The sequence below is a fragment of the Petaurus breviceps genome, unplaced genomic scaffold (genome assembly GCF_028583685.1).
Source record: "Petaurus breviceps papuanus isolate PSGF00001 unplaced genomic scaffold, PetGlider_PUasm1.0 207, whole genome shotgun sequence".
NCBI classification, from domain to species: Eukaryota; Metazoa; Chordata; class Mammalia; order Diprotodontia; family Petauridae; genus Petaurus; species Petaurus breviceps.
In genome coordinates this window covers 9,910,367-9,925,583 of record NW_027185850.1, presented here as the reverse complement: position 1 = coordinate 9,925,583, position 15,217 = coordinate 9,910,367, and the positions used below count along the sequence as shown (strand labels likewise).

The following is a 15,217-nucleotide window of genomic DNA, read 5'->3' as shown; positions in this document are numbered from 1 at the left end:
AAGGTCATCATTTCCCTGATGTCATGGTCCTCTTTGAGAACAAAGGACAAATACAACCTGATGAAAGTATCCAGCAATATAAGTTGTCCTCTAAGGAATTCTTTTTTTTTTTTTGCTTTTTGGAGGGCAATTGTGGTTAAGTGACTTGCCCAAGGTCACATGGCTAGTTTTTGTGTCAAGTGTCTGAGGTTGGATTTGAACTCAGGTCCTCCTGAGTCCAGGGCCAGTGCTCTATTCACTGCACAACCTAGCCACTACCTAAGGAATTCTTTATTTGTATCTGAAGAGTTTTGGTATTTTGTCTTATTGTTGTCATTTTCTTTGATGAGATTATTTCTTATTTCTATGATATTTTTTCTTTGACCCACCAATTTCTTTTGGTTAAACTATTTAGTCTCCAACTAGTTTTAGTTCTTTCTTCAAAACTCTTTATTGAATAAAATTTTTACTGTGCTGTAGACAGCAAAAAAAAAACAAAGAAGAGCTCTTTAGAGCTACATCTTATAGGTGCAGGAGGTCATGGTTTAGTCTGATTTCTCAGGAATTAAAGAGAATTATAAAACTTAACTGTTACTCTGAGGTAGCTTACATGCTGCTCTATAGTGGGACGCTAGTGCAGTTCAGTGAAACTTTCTTTAATGATCTTTGCGGTAATACACTTCCGTGGTTTGGTGTGGCCACTGAGGAGACAGGGGGATGGACCCTAGAACTAGCCCCACAACAGACAGAATCCTCATCATCACCTGTGATCTGAGCAGGGAACAAACACGGCCTCCTGGTGGTACAATTTGATAAAGTGATATATGCTGTCGTACAATGATTTAGAATTTTATTTTATTTTTTTTGGGGGGGGAAGGATGCCTTTATTAGCATAGCGACCTGGCCTGGCCTTGTCAGAAATGCCAGCGCCAGCACCCATACCCTCCCCCCACTGGCATGGAGGGGGGCTCAGAACTTTTGGAACTACTTCTTGGTGTTGGCTGCCTTGGTGACCTTCAGCACATTGAAGCTCACAGTCTTGCTGAGGAGCCTGCACTCACCCACTGTCACAGTGTCTCCAATCGGGACGTCTCGGAAGCAGGTCGACAGGTGCACAGGGGTGTTCTTGTGGCGCTTCTCAAAGCAGTTGTATTTGCGGATGTAATACAGGTAGTTATGACAGATGACGATGGTCCTCTTGGTCACCACACTAGACATGATCCTGCCTCTGATGGAGACTGTGCCCATGAAGGGGCACTTCTTGTCCATGTAGGTTCCCTCGATGGGCTCCTTGGGGGTCTTGAAGCCCAGCCCAATGTTCTTGTAGTATCGGGGCAGCTTCTCCTTGGACGTGTCCTCCAGCAGCACCTGCTTCTTGTTCTAGAAGATGGTCAGCTGCTTCTGGTAGGTGTGCTCCATCTGAATGTCCACCATGTCGCCCTTTCACTCGCCTCTGGCTCCTCTTCTCTTGGACGAATGGATGGAAAGAATAATAATTTTGAAATTTCAGATTGGAAAGACTAGCCCCCCAGAGGTTGTATAATAGCCCATAGGTTTTGCATCAGCATTAGATAGTGGCCCCCAGATAAACAGTGGTGTCTCAAGCAGCAGCAACAGGGGTCAACTGACTTGGTGTAATTCAGTCTAGGAACATTAGCATATAATGCAGTCAATATTTTATAAAATATAATTATTTATTAAGATAGCAGTATGAATTATTAACAAATAATAATTTAAGGCAGCCGGGTGGCATAGTTCATAGAGTGCTGGTCCTGAAGGCAGGAAGGCCTAAGTTAAAATCTAGCCTCGGACACATACTAGCCACGTGACCCTGGGCAAGTCATGTAACACTATTTGCCTCATTTATGGGATGACATGGAGAAGGAAATGACAAACCACTCTAGTTTCTTTGCCAAGAAAACCCTATATGTGGTCATGAGGAATCAGACACAACAGAAAAATGACACAACAGCAAGCACGACAAACAACCACACAACTCTACCTTGAATTATTGAACTGGATGGTCTTGTAGGTCTTTCCAACTGATAATTCTGCAGTTCTCATTCTTTTCTGTAAATGCCCTACCTCTAACTCAATCGTAAGGCCTTTGACGATAAAAGCTCTATCAAACGCTCATGTAACCAGTACCTAGTACAGTGTTTTTTGTGTTGCAGGCACTCTTAGGGTTGTTGATAGTGACCATAAGGAAAGTGAGAATAAAAGCTGTAAGCACATCTTAACAACTCTTAATTTCCTCAGCTGTAATTAGGAGATTGAGCTAGATGATTTCTAAGAACCCTTCCAACTCCAAATCTTATGATGATACATTATAGCCTATATTGGTAGAGTGCTTTCCATGTTGTGTTATATGTTTCCTTGTGTTGTCTCATCCGTCCCCTAAACAACCCTGAGTGGGAAGCAGCATAAACATTATAACCCACATTTTATAGATGAGGAAACTGAGACCCAGGAAGGCTAAAGGATGGAGTTGTTTATGGTCACACAGTTGGGAAGTAGAGGAGAGGAGCTTTAGCCTGTCTTTCCTGAATCCAAGACCCCAATTCTCTCTGTACCTTTTTGCCTTGTTGCCTCTCACTTCATCTCTCTGCCTCTATCATGTCTGTATCGGTCTCTGTCCTCGTTTCTGTCTCTCTGAGACCCTCTCTGTATCTCTCTGTCCCCCTCTCTCTTTTTTTTTCCTGTTGGTCTCTGTTTCTCCCTCTCCAACCATTTTACATATGGGTAGCATTGAAAGATGCCTCAGACACAAGTCTTATCATGTCAAAGATCTAATCCTGGAACAGCTCAGAGAGAAAAAAAAATCCAAAGAGACAGATATAGAAAGAACCAAGGACAGGAAGCAGCGGTGAGTGGCTGCCTCAGGAAGGATGAGGAACAGGCTTCCTCTCTGTCTTTTTCTCATTAAAGCCATCTGTTTCACCTCAGCAGCAGAGGGAGGGCAAGGCAAGCTGCCAGACTAGAGGCTTCAGCTGCTGCTGGAGAGGGTTCCCCATCAGGGGTTGAGATGAAGCCCCTTGCCTATGTTTCATCTCCCCAAACCCTAATACCAGCTTCATTGCATCCTGGGAAACCAAAAGCCAGCTGGGGGCACTGAAAACCATGGCACTTGCTCCTGAAAGGGGCCTTGGTGGCGAGGAAGACCTCATTAGGGACTCGAAGGAAAAGCGTCTCTTTCAATTAGTTTTATGGGTAAGGTTTCTCACAGGGTACAAAAAATAGTATAAAGGTTTGAGTGTGTGTGTGAGTGTGTGTGGAGTGTGTGTATGTGTGTGAGTGTGTGTCTGTGTGTGTGTGTATGTGTGTGAGTGTGTGTCTGTGTGTGTATGTGTGTGTGTGTTTATGTGTGTGTGGTGTGTGTGATGGTATTTGTATGTCTATGCTTCTATATGAGCGTCCTAAGATCAAATATTTCTTCACTTACTGTTGGTCAAAGTTTCTTGTTCTTTTTTTTCCGACTCATCTTTAATTTTGTGAGTACAGGGAGCTCTCACATTTGCAAATTTCCTCTACCATTGTGGGTCAGCACCTTATTGGCCACTAATGCTTGAATTGCACATAGCATCTAGCCTAGCACGCAGTAAGCTCCTGTTACATGTTTATGACTCACTGACTGACATAGCCTTAGAGTTGCCTCAAAAACTGAGAGGTAAGCAAACTTGCTCTGGGTCACACAGTGTTCTCAGTATTCTGGAATAGATGGGTGATCCTGGAATGTTGCAAATGGCTTTGGAAGAACATTCTCCTGATTCTGGGGAAGGCTGGGTCAGTCAGGCCAGCCTTCTGTATGTTCCCAATAGAAAACAATCCCTTGACCCACTGACCTTTAATTACTTATCAAGGGTGGTTAGGATCATAGGAACATAGATGTGGAGCTGGGATTATAATTCTGGTCATAGGTCTAGAGCTGGACAATGCCTTGGAGGACAGCTAGTCCAATCCCCTCACTTTACTGTGAAAAATGAGAAAATGAAGTCAGGAAAGGTTAAGTGAGTGACTCACAGTCACAGTTATTGAGCAGCAGAGAGAGGATTAGAACCCAGGTACTCCCTCTGACTGTACATCCAAAGATCCTTTCATTGCACCATGCTTCACATATATACTATGCCCTCTTCAGTGGGGGGTAAACTATTTAAGGAAAGAATGGTTGGTTTTTTTTTTTTGGTGTCTCCAATACAAAGAGTAATGTCTTACACACAGTAGGTTGTTCATGTACTTGTTGAATTGAATTGCATCTAGTCCAACTCATTGCTAACCAAACATTTCCTCTATAAACGGTCATCCAACTTGACGTCCAGTGAGAGAGAACCCACTATGTCCCAAGTCAATCCACTTTACTGTTAGAAAGGATTCGTTGGCAGGAAGTTTGTCCCTTACATCAGCCCATAACCTGTATCTGCAATTTCCACTTACTGCTGCTACTTCTAGCCTCTGGGGACAAAGAAAAAGTCTAGTCCGTCTTGTGTGTGTTGGCCCTTCAAATACGTGAAGAAAGATCAGTCCCCCCAAATAAGTGCTCTCCTTTCCAGATCAAGAATCCACAGTCTTGGATAGGCAGAACAGTAATGACTCCTTTAAGTCCTGAAGCTTGGATCAATCAATCACAGTCAACAGGCATTTGTTAAGCCCCTACTAGAAATCAGGCATACTCCTAGTAGAAGGGAGGAATCAGAAGGGACTCCAAGTTAACATTGTAGACAACCCACTGTGGGGTTGCAGATGTAGGCACTCAGGCTGGGAGGGCTCCCCCAAGTCTTCATGGTAGTTGGCCACTTGATGTGGCTGACTTGAGACCCTGGGACCACTTACTCTTTACTGGATAAAGAGTATTTTAGGGTTGGAACCTATATTCTTTCATTCATCAATTCCTTCTTCTCATTCTTTGAATTTAGCTCCTTTTTCTAAGATTTTATTTGAGCTTCTTTTCCTTAGAGGCTAGCCAATTCTTTTTGAAAGGTTCTGCGTCTGGCTGAGGTCCATTGATAGATATAAAAAGAAGGGTCAGAGAGATGTCAGGTGCTCTCTGCTCCAGCCGCCTCAGTTGAAAGATGAGGAAATGTCCATCTAGGAAAGCAAAGGTCCTTGTTTGAGATCACACAGGAAGTGAGGAGAGGCAGGATTCAAGCCAATGTCACTGGCCTCCAGAACCAGGGCTCCTTCTACCCTACCTAGCTGAGGCAGAAAGGATTGAGGCCTTTCTTGGAGCTTGGCTAGGACTAGTGTCAAAAGTAGAGAGAGAGATTTGTTACATGGGATGACTTGCTGGGAATGGGAGTAGGGAAGAGATACACTGGGAAATGAAGGTAATGGTAAAAAAAAAAAACAAAATTTTAAATGTATTTTGGTGTTTGGTCGTTTTCAGTTGTGTCCAATTCTCTGTGACCCCTCTTGGGGTTTTCTTGGCAAAGATACTGGAGTGGGGGGCAGCCAGGTAGCACAGCGAGTAAGAGCACCGGCTCCAGTGTTGAGAAGACCTGGAGATCGAATCCCGGGCTCAGACACTTAGCACCCACCCAGAAACACCTGGCTGTGTAACCTTGAGCAAGTTACCTAATCCCGATTGCTTAAAAAAAAGATACTGGAGTGGTTTGGCATTTACTTCTCTAGCTCATTTTACAGATGAGTTAAGTGACTTGTCCAGGGTCACATAGCTACTAAGTGTCTGAGGCCAGATTTGAACTCAGGAAGAGACTTCTTGACTCTAGGCCCAGTACTCTATGTGCTATGGCACCAGTAGCTGCCTTTATTTTATATCTGTTTAAATGTATTAGTAAATAAAAAAAATACATTATCCATTTACTTTATGCATAAATTTTATTGGGAACTTAATAATCATAAAACCATTAATATTTCAATATGCAAAAATATAAAAAAGATTATGCATGAAAATATAAAATTCTGTTATAATTTGTCTTTTTTCCTGCTCCATACAGAATGCTAAAAATGAAGTCATAAGGTTATTTCCCCAATAATTTAGGGGCACTGGACTAGTAGAGACTGAATCAGGAAGAAAACTTTGAAGTTGTACTAACTTCATTCTATAACTTCCCGATCCCATTCCCTTCCAATTGGAAAATATTTCCTTGCAGTAACAGTATTCTCTTTCCAAGCTTGCTGTCACTAGTAAAGTGGGCAGGGGGTGGGGGTCGGGGGAGGGGAAAACCTGACTATTGAGGACCCAGTCCTTGGGGCGTGCACTAGTCTTTGCCAGTCCATGGGGAGGGTGTGCCTACTTCTGGAGATTTTCCTGAGCCTCCTTCTAGAAGTACATGAGGATATGTGTAAAGTGCTGTGTGCTGGCCAGTTTTAGAGTGAAGCTTTATTTTATTAAGAGTTGTCTGCCACCTTCTCCACCCACCCGCAGGCGGTCCTGGCATGGAGGAATGGGCGGCTGCCTGTTTGGCCAGTGAGGGCTGGGACCCCAAGTGCATGTTCTGATGAATCACTTGGAGGGAGGACCCTGGCAGTCAACTGCTACCCTGCAAGCCTGAAGACCTCATTTGCTTCTAAGACATCTCCATACCATTATCTCGTGATGGCAAAGAAGCACATTGAAAACTGCAGAACCCCAAAGAAAGATTTAGCCTTAGTGGAGAAAATGGTTACTGTTGGAAAAACTGTTCTTCAGCAGAAAAATGTTGCTGACTTGAGTGATGTAACAGCGGCTTTCTGTGGGCCTCCATTCTGCTCCACAGCCCACTTGCACCTTCATGTCTTGGCCCCAGCCGGTCAGCTGGGCTTCTGATCTAACCTGCTTTCTAGACTCCCTTCATACTGGATCACCACGGCTGACCAGATGATTGAATGACTGCAGGCTGGAACAGCTAGAGTTGAAGATGCGTCTTGATCTTGGTTTACGGTCAATTAAAAACTCAGGTGCTTCGGAATCTCTGCCGTTGCACAGCTTGGTGTGTTTGGTGATGGGACGGAGAAAACTGTGTAGTGTCTCCTGCTCTGAAAAGGGATGGAGACCCATGTGTGAATCTTAACGCGTCAGGTGATGATAACTCATAGAAGTACGTACTTAGTGACTGCAGGTGAAAGTCACACTGGGACTTAGAAAGCAGGGTTCTCTATGCATAGATGCATGGGCATGGACGCAATAGGTTATTTCACATCTGAGTGGATGGCTTCTAACTAACATTGCTTTTTGAATGTTTCTAAACAAGGTCATGCTACTGAGAAATTCTGGTCAAGTCCTTTTTAAATCCATTTTTCTTATTTATTAAATATTTGCAATGGTTACTTTCTGGGATAGTAGCACCTGGTTATGTGCTGGTGTATGACAGGAGAGGAAAGGAAAGGAGATTTGAACCAAGTTATTTATTCCCAGACCTGTTTTCTAATTCAGCAGTAACTATTTCTCATCCCCTCTGACCTCATCCCACCTAAGTATGATCTTACGTACATGTATATCGACAGAAATGCTACCTAAGGATTCCAGTAACTTGAACTAGAAAGGGTTGCTTCTGTTTGACACCCTTTACCTTCCTACTGGATAGGAGCACTTTCCACTTTTTAAAATTCAGCTTTTCTCCAGATACTTCACCTTCAGATCCTTAAAGGCTGTGACCAATGTACTTATTTATTTATTTTTTAATTAGATAGTAGAGTTATTATAATGGATGAGATTTTGCCTGTATGGGCATGGGTTGGGGAAGAAATCTTTATAATACAGAAATCGGTGATATGAATGTATAAAATGTGGCAAGAACTCTTTAATGAAACATTTTTTTTTCTTCAACCTGAAGGAAGTTGAATCGAAAATGAATAAATTTGTTTTTCCTATCCTAATTCTTCCAACTCCCTTACCACCCTCTCCCCCAAAATATGCTTAGAATTTATAAAAATAGTAAAGCAGAACAGGGGATCTTGTTTGATTCCTACAAAATTAATGGGATGAAAAGTGGCATAATAGATGGTGGACTGGTCTCAGAAATATGCAGACCTGCCTATTAATGTACGCCAGCTGTGTGACCATGGACAAGTCACTTAAACTCTCATGATCCCCTGAGAGTTCCTAGTACAACTTTCTAAGATGAAATTTAGAGATGTGTTTGTGATCACATTGACAGAGTTTCTGCCCCAGCAGATCTCTCCACTGACGAAATCGTAGGACTGGTCAGAAATAAATGCAGTTCATATAAATGATAATTCATTTCTTTGGATACATTGCTGAAAAGAATGAAGGGCTATTGTCTTGGTGCAATTCCATTTTAGTATATCTCTTTCTAGTTTACACTAAGAAAGGTGAATAAGAGTGAATAGTAGTATGTCGTTTTTATATTATAAAAGGATTATAGTGTTATATGATGAATCTGAATGCCTGTGTAAGTACTAGGGCTTCTACATTGGAATGGAATGGTGTTCAGTCTTAGCTATTGATGCTTGTCGACTTGTTACTGAAGAAACATTAACAGAATATTCCTACCAAACAAACCTGACATTTAATGAAGAAAACTTAGTGAAGGATTTCATCCATTTGAGTTCTATTTTCCATTATTATTACTTCAAGAGTAAAATGAGCTTCAAGATTTAATATTAATTGCCAGATTTTGGAGACTTGGGAGTAGCCTCAAGGATTGTACACCATAAACTTAAAGAATGTTTGAGTTTGAAGAGATTTTAGATATCATCTGATTCACCCCCCTCTTTCTATGGAAACTCAGGCCCAGGTCAGTTAATTGACCTGCTCAAGGTCACACAGCAAGATGTATAATGGCAGAAGAACTAGAAACTGTGTCATCCAAGGTCTCCTCTTGCTGAGTTGGGAGGCCTGGAGCTCAAAACAGCAAACGGGGTTCAATAGGACGTATGTTTTGGCCCGGCTTTCTGGAGAGAGCTCATAGTAAACCTGCGTTGCTAGTGAAAGCACGGTCAGTGTCTTTGTCTTTACAAGCCACTTGACAGGAAAGGAGCTTTGTTCTCACTCCCCACCCCCTTTTTTGACACTTTGCCAGGTTCTTTAAATTAAAGTGATTTAATGGACTTCCATGGTCTTAGCTAGATATACAGATTTAACTGACAGTGGTCAGGTGCTGTTACGCAGTTTCATAGATTTTTTTTCCAGGTAGTATAAGATCTCCTAAATGGTCTATTGGTGTGTGTGTGTGTGTGTGTGTGTGTGTGTGTATGTGCGTGTGTGAATGTGTGTGCGTGTGTATATGTGTGTGTGTGTGTGTGTAGGTATAATAAACTATCAGATAATTTTTTTCTCCCTCTCCCAATTGAAAACCCCAAGGAAAATGAGGAAACCATTTTAATTGGAAGCCCATCATGTTTGCTGCCAGAAGCTAATCCTTTTCAGTTTACTACACTTTTCACATGGCCTTTTCAATCAAATAGATTGAAGGGAGCTCACTAGCTATCTCTGAGATTTGGCAAGCAAAATAATACTAATAATAAATTATAAGATTTTGCAAAAGTGCTATGGTAGTATTGAAGATTTACTTATGAATACTGTGGTACTTAGTAACGACTGAACTGTGAGATATTCTAGGTTTTTAGTAAGGAGCCACCTAAAAAGAGCAAAACTAAGTAAAAATTAAAAATACTTTGTGTCCAAAAAGAAGAGCCGCATGGCTGTGTTCATGCAGAAGTCACAGATTCTGTGATTATTGCCTGTCTGCCTCCTGGATGGGAAGAAAGGCTTTTGATTGGCTGCTGAGCTAGGGCATACAAATGGCACTCATTGGCAAATCAAGCTCGTTTTTTTCCTGGCGGCAAAAAGAGAGAAGCTATGCTCTAAGTTTGTGTGTGCCAGGAGTGAGTCTGTACCAGAGTCTGACGGCAGCCAAGGCCCATGAGGAATGCAGAATGCAGTTCCCTTGTCACACCAGGAGTAAAGACTGGATGGGTGAGATCCCTTGTCTTTCAACAAGTGAGTGACTTGTCCAGCAATGAAGCCATCCCTGCAATGAAGCTGGTGGATAAACATTCACAGATGCCGTGTTTGGTTTGAGGTAATTCTCCTTTCGAATGGAGGTGGTAGATGGGAGAGCGTGCCCTAGTTCAGGGCCATGCCTTTGGATTTTGATTTTTGCTCTATGCTTTTAGCAAATATATTCCTTTCTCAAAGCTTTCTTCAGTTTTCTCAATTGTCTCACTCTTTGTGACCCCATTTGGGGTTTTATTTGCAAAGATACTGGAAGGGTTTGCTATTTCCTTGGCCAGCTGATTTTACAGATGAGAAAAAATAGGGCAAATAGACTTAAATGATGTGCCCAGGGTCACACAGCTGGTAAGTGTCTGAGGCCAGATTTGAACTCATGAAGATGGGTCTCCCTGGCTCCAGGCCCAGTGCTCTATCTACTCCACAGGAATCTTTGTCAAAGCTAATTTGACATTAATCGGTTGATACTGAGGACATATTACTGGCATGGACAATGATATGGGTGGGGGATGCTAAAGCCAGAGGCTGTAGTCAATAGTATTAGAAGAACCCTATTGCCCCTCAAGGACTATTCCTAGAACCCAGAGAGGAGGTATAACTAGCTGTCCTTTGAGACCCTGACCTGATTGTGTGGGTGCATGTGTGTATTGGGAGACTCAGCCTAGAGAGGGGGTGACAAAGTGACCTTGGGGCAAATCCAGCTTGTCACCTGGTTTTGTATGGCCTGGGAGATAAGAATGCTGTTTATATTTTCAAATAAAGCTTTATGATTTTGTTTTCTTTAGACTCTAGCCTTTGTTGCTATACTAGAAAAAAATTAATGTAGTTATTATAGCCATGTATGAACTGTAACGAGACAAGGACAGACAGGGCATCGCTGGCCAGAAGTGATAGAGCTCCACCTCTTTTTCCTCATCTTCTCCCCCACAGCTTGCCCCTCTCCCCCATCTCAAAATCCACATGAAAAAACAAACAAACAAACTGTGATTTCCCTCAAAATAAGACAGACTATGAGAGAAACTGTAGGAAAACCAAGCTGTTATCTGCAGGGACAGAACATGCTCATTTCCTAAGTCCTTTTGATACTTAGCCCAAGGAAGAAAGGAGATTCAATATGTAGTTATCATGTGAAGGGAGAAAGGTTGCTTCTGGTGGAAATTTCTATTCAAACTCTACTCTTCAATACCAGGATGATATTAGGCATCCCCCTGGAGAAGAAGGAAAAACAAAACAAAAACAAAACCCTGCCTTGCGAGGGATTGAATTAGAAGAGTGGTGAATTGTATCTGCAGTCTCTGGACACAAAGGGGCACTGTTTTAGATTTACAGTCAACATAGTCTTGCTGGTGCTGTCTACTATAACTCCCAATGAGAATGGGGAACTTGGGAACTTAATGTATGGCTACTAAAGTAAAGATCTTCAAGGTTGTAGGGAAAGTCAGAAAGTGAAAAATGTCCAGAAAATAGAATGGGGGCCATCATGGTGGAAATAACTGAGTCCCTCTTTTGCTCACTTATACAGGTTTTGAGTCTCCCTGGTACAAGCGAGAAGATTGGGAAAGAGTATCACATATGAAGTCAGAGAATCTGTCTTTGAATTGGGACCCTGGGTAAACTTTCACAAATCATTTTACCTCTTTTTTTTTGTCTTTTTGGAGGAGGGAAGGCAGGCCAATTTGGGGTTAAGTGACTTGCCCAAGGTCACACAGCTTGTAAGTGTTAAGTATCTGAGGCCGGATTTGATCTCAGGTCCTCACTCTAGGACTGGTGCTCTGTTCACTGCACCACCTAACTGCCTCAATTTCCTTATATGTAATATTTGAGTATTGGATTAAGGGATGACTAAGGCCCTTCAGGTCTGAAGGGATAGCTCCCCTTTGCTGAGCTCTTTTTGGACCTCTTCTGGGTAGTTCTGGGTCTCATCATTTAGGAAGAACATTGATCAACTACAGTGTCCAGAGGGAGTCAGCCATGGTAGGGAAGGGCCTTGAGTCTGTTTACATGAAGATGGTTGAAAGAACTGGGCATATTTAGCTGGGGAAGAGGTTACTTGGCAGACAGAAAAGCATTTTTCAAGTATCTGAAGGGCTGTCATATGGAGGAGGAATCAGACTTTATGTGATTAGTTCCAGATAGCATGTGAATAATGCAAACAGGCCAATTCAAACTTGTCATCAAGGGGAAAACCCCCACAAAACCTCCTGAAAGTTAGAGCTACCCCAATGGGAGTTGATTAATCAACAAGCATTTATAGAATGCCTACTGTGAGCCAGACAACTTGCTGAGCAGTGGGCATTCAAAGAAAGGCTGGCCAGGCCCTGCTATCAAGGAACTAATAGTTTAAGGGGGAGATGATGTGCAGTGGAGATCTAGGAAGGATAAATGGAGAGAATCCCAGAGGGAAGGTTCTAGCATTAAAGAGGTCTAGAACTAGCAGTGCTTGGTGCAGAAGATGGCAGTTTAGCTGAGACTTTAAGGAAGCCAGGAGGAATAGATGAGGAGGAAGAGAATTTCAGGCATGGGGCACAGTCAGGGAAAATACCTGGAGTCAGGAGATGGAGGGTACTAGGAATAGCAAGAGACCAGTATGACTGAATCACAGAGTATATGTGGGAAGGTTTCAGCAGCCTGGAAAAGGTGAGAAAGGGACAGGTTGACGAAAGACTTTAAAAGCCAAGTAGAGAATTCTATAATTGTTCCTGGAGGTAATAGGGAGCTGAGAGGGGGTGGGGTGGAGTGGTGACATAGGCCAGACCCGTGCCTAAGTAGGATCCCTTTGTTGGTCGAGTAGACTGGGCTGCCTTGAGAGGCGGGAATGTTTCTCTTCTTCTGGAGACCTTTAAGAAGAGACTACATGACCACTTGCTGTGTATGTTATACTGATGTATATTACATTAGATGAAGACATACATATATAACGTATATATATATATATGCATAGGCAATCCTTGATCTATATTTACACCACATGCATACGTAATATATACAAAACATATACATCTATATCTATAGTTGACAGAACGAGAAAACATGAATGGATTACAATCTTCATTGTTAGAAAAATACATGAAATCAAAGATATATTTGTCTACCCTCTCTATTAAGTAGGGTGCCTTGTTCATTGTGTTTAAGAAATGCTTACTGGATTAAATTAATAGAACAATCAGCTAATTAGCTTGCTCATCTAGTCCTTCATTTCTTCAAAAACGCGTATGGAGCTACTTGTAGGGACCCGAAAGGAAGCTAATCCTGAAGGAGACCTTTGGTTGAACCAGTGAAAGATGTGTTCTTTTCAGTTAGACTGGTCCTTCTGCACATCTGATCATTCCCACTAAATACTATAGCTTGGCTTTATTCTTTTGTTTCTTAGCTTGGGAACATTTGTTCTCTCTGGGTGTATATTTTTCCTACTAGACAAAATCACATCCTTCCCTGACCAGAAGGAAGGACAAAGCACCATCAAATTAAGGCAAGGTTTGCAGTAGCTCCAATTAATTTGGGTTCAATTACATTTTTTAAATGACCCACATTTCAACCTCTTTATCTAGGGTACAAATATGTTGTTTCAGTTGATGAAGAGACAACCAATTTTAGAGGATGCACTGTCTCTCACATCCAAAGGAGACCATTATCTGCACGTTAATAAGGAGGTCATCTCAATTCTGGATGATGGAGAGGTTGACTCTCTATTCAGGTTGGAGGCCAGTGATGAGAGAGATGGCCCAAATCTGTTATGCTTCTCAAACTAGCAACATATTCCCTTTATTTTTATGCCATAAGCCATGAATGAGAAAAAATGTTTGTGGGAATAAATGGAAAATCATTAGAGCTCTTTTGCTAAAGGGTCAGAGGAAAGATAATACAACGACAAATTGACATCTTGGAATAAAGTGGTCATGGTTCTTGCCCACCTCACCTTACATCTTCCCTTCTCATGATCTCTTCTATTTCTTTTACCATTGATAAAAGGTCATTAGATATCTGAAAGGGACAGTCAGCAGTAACCAGAGCATGTGCCAAATCTGAATAACTTTGTTAATGTCCATTATTTATTCTCCAGTCAATGCATACCCCTACCCCAACACATTCTAGATTGATTAGAGACATCTTCTACAGGAACTAGGGATATTTAACTCAAGAATTTCTCATCACTTATATACTCAACCTTTTCTCTGGATCACAAGAGAGCCAAGACCTTTCCTGCTAACTCTTTATTGACAAAAAGAGCTAAGAGGTGACAGTCTTATTTGCCAATTGTCTGAATCATTCATATCTGTAACTTGTTTGGAATATAGACACATCTCCTAAGGTTCAATTCAGATTATTATTAGTTTATATTCCCTTCAGAGATCTAACTTAATATTTGTGTTGCCCCCCAATCCCACATTCAGAAGTATAGCAGAAATGGGGTTTGAAAAAGGCATTCATAAAGTTACCTTCCCTAATCCCAGTGGATCAGGTAGACTAGCTCAGCATTTGCATGGTCTGAGGAACTCCCTGGCTACTTCCTTTCAGTCATGAGGGAATGAGCACTTCTGTGAGTTTTGGAATAATGCAGCATTCTAACCCCTCATAGTTACAGAGCAGTAAAAACCAATGAATGGTTCAGTGGCCTGTTAAATGAGGGTGACTGTACCCTAATTGCTCTTCCTTTGTTGTTCTGCCACTAGACTTCTCTGGAGGGGTTGGGGGATCCACTATGTTCTTTCTTTCCCTTCTATGGATGCTCCCACAGGGACCATTCACTTAACTATTTGGGCTTGTATCTCGGATCTTAGCTGCCCTGTTTGCTGTATTTCCTTTCCTTCATAGGTGAGTGAGCACTAGTCTGACAATGGACATTTTCAGACTTGGAGGTGACCTTGTGAATTCAAGACATTCAGAGGTCCATCTGGTCCATTGGTGGAGGTGATTGAGAGCAGGTTGAGTTTCTTAAAAAAAAAAGACTATTGGCAGAAAATGGGCACTTGGAGTTGTTTGGACAGGGACGAGGTAAAATATGGAATATGTATTCGACAAACTACCTCATGTTGTGATGTTTATGACAACCTCCAGCTGGTTGTAACTGTTCTTGTTAGTTATAAATTGCTGATTGCTCAGGCTGTGCTGTAAGCTGAGGGTATAAGAACAAAAATCAAAACAGTCCTGGACCTTCAAAATGTTGAAATCTATCGGAAGAAACAAAATGTCCACATATAAGCAAATGCAAATTAAATACAGGGTGTCCCCAAAACCATAGTGCAAGTTTAAACATGAATCGTTGACTTTCCCTACGACTTTTAGGACACCCCATATAAGGTAGCGGGAAAGGGGGAAGCATTAATTAGC

General features: G+C 41.9%; 2 pseudogenes; one reads left to right on the top strand and one right to left on the bottom strand.

The window, feature by feature from the left end:
* Positions 1 to 913: 913 nt before the first annotated feature.
* On the bottom strand, positions 914 to 1,413 carry LOC138164784 (small ribosomal subunit protein uS17-like; annotated as a pseudogene).
* A 4,853-nt stretch (positions 1,414 to 6,266) lies between these two features.
* LOC138164740 (adenosine 5'-monophosphoramidase HINT3 pseudogene) lies at positions 6,267 to 7,386 on the top strand (annotated as a pseudogene).
* The last annotated feature ends 7,831 nt before the right edge of the window (positions 7,387 to 15,217 follow it).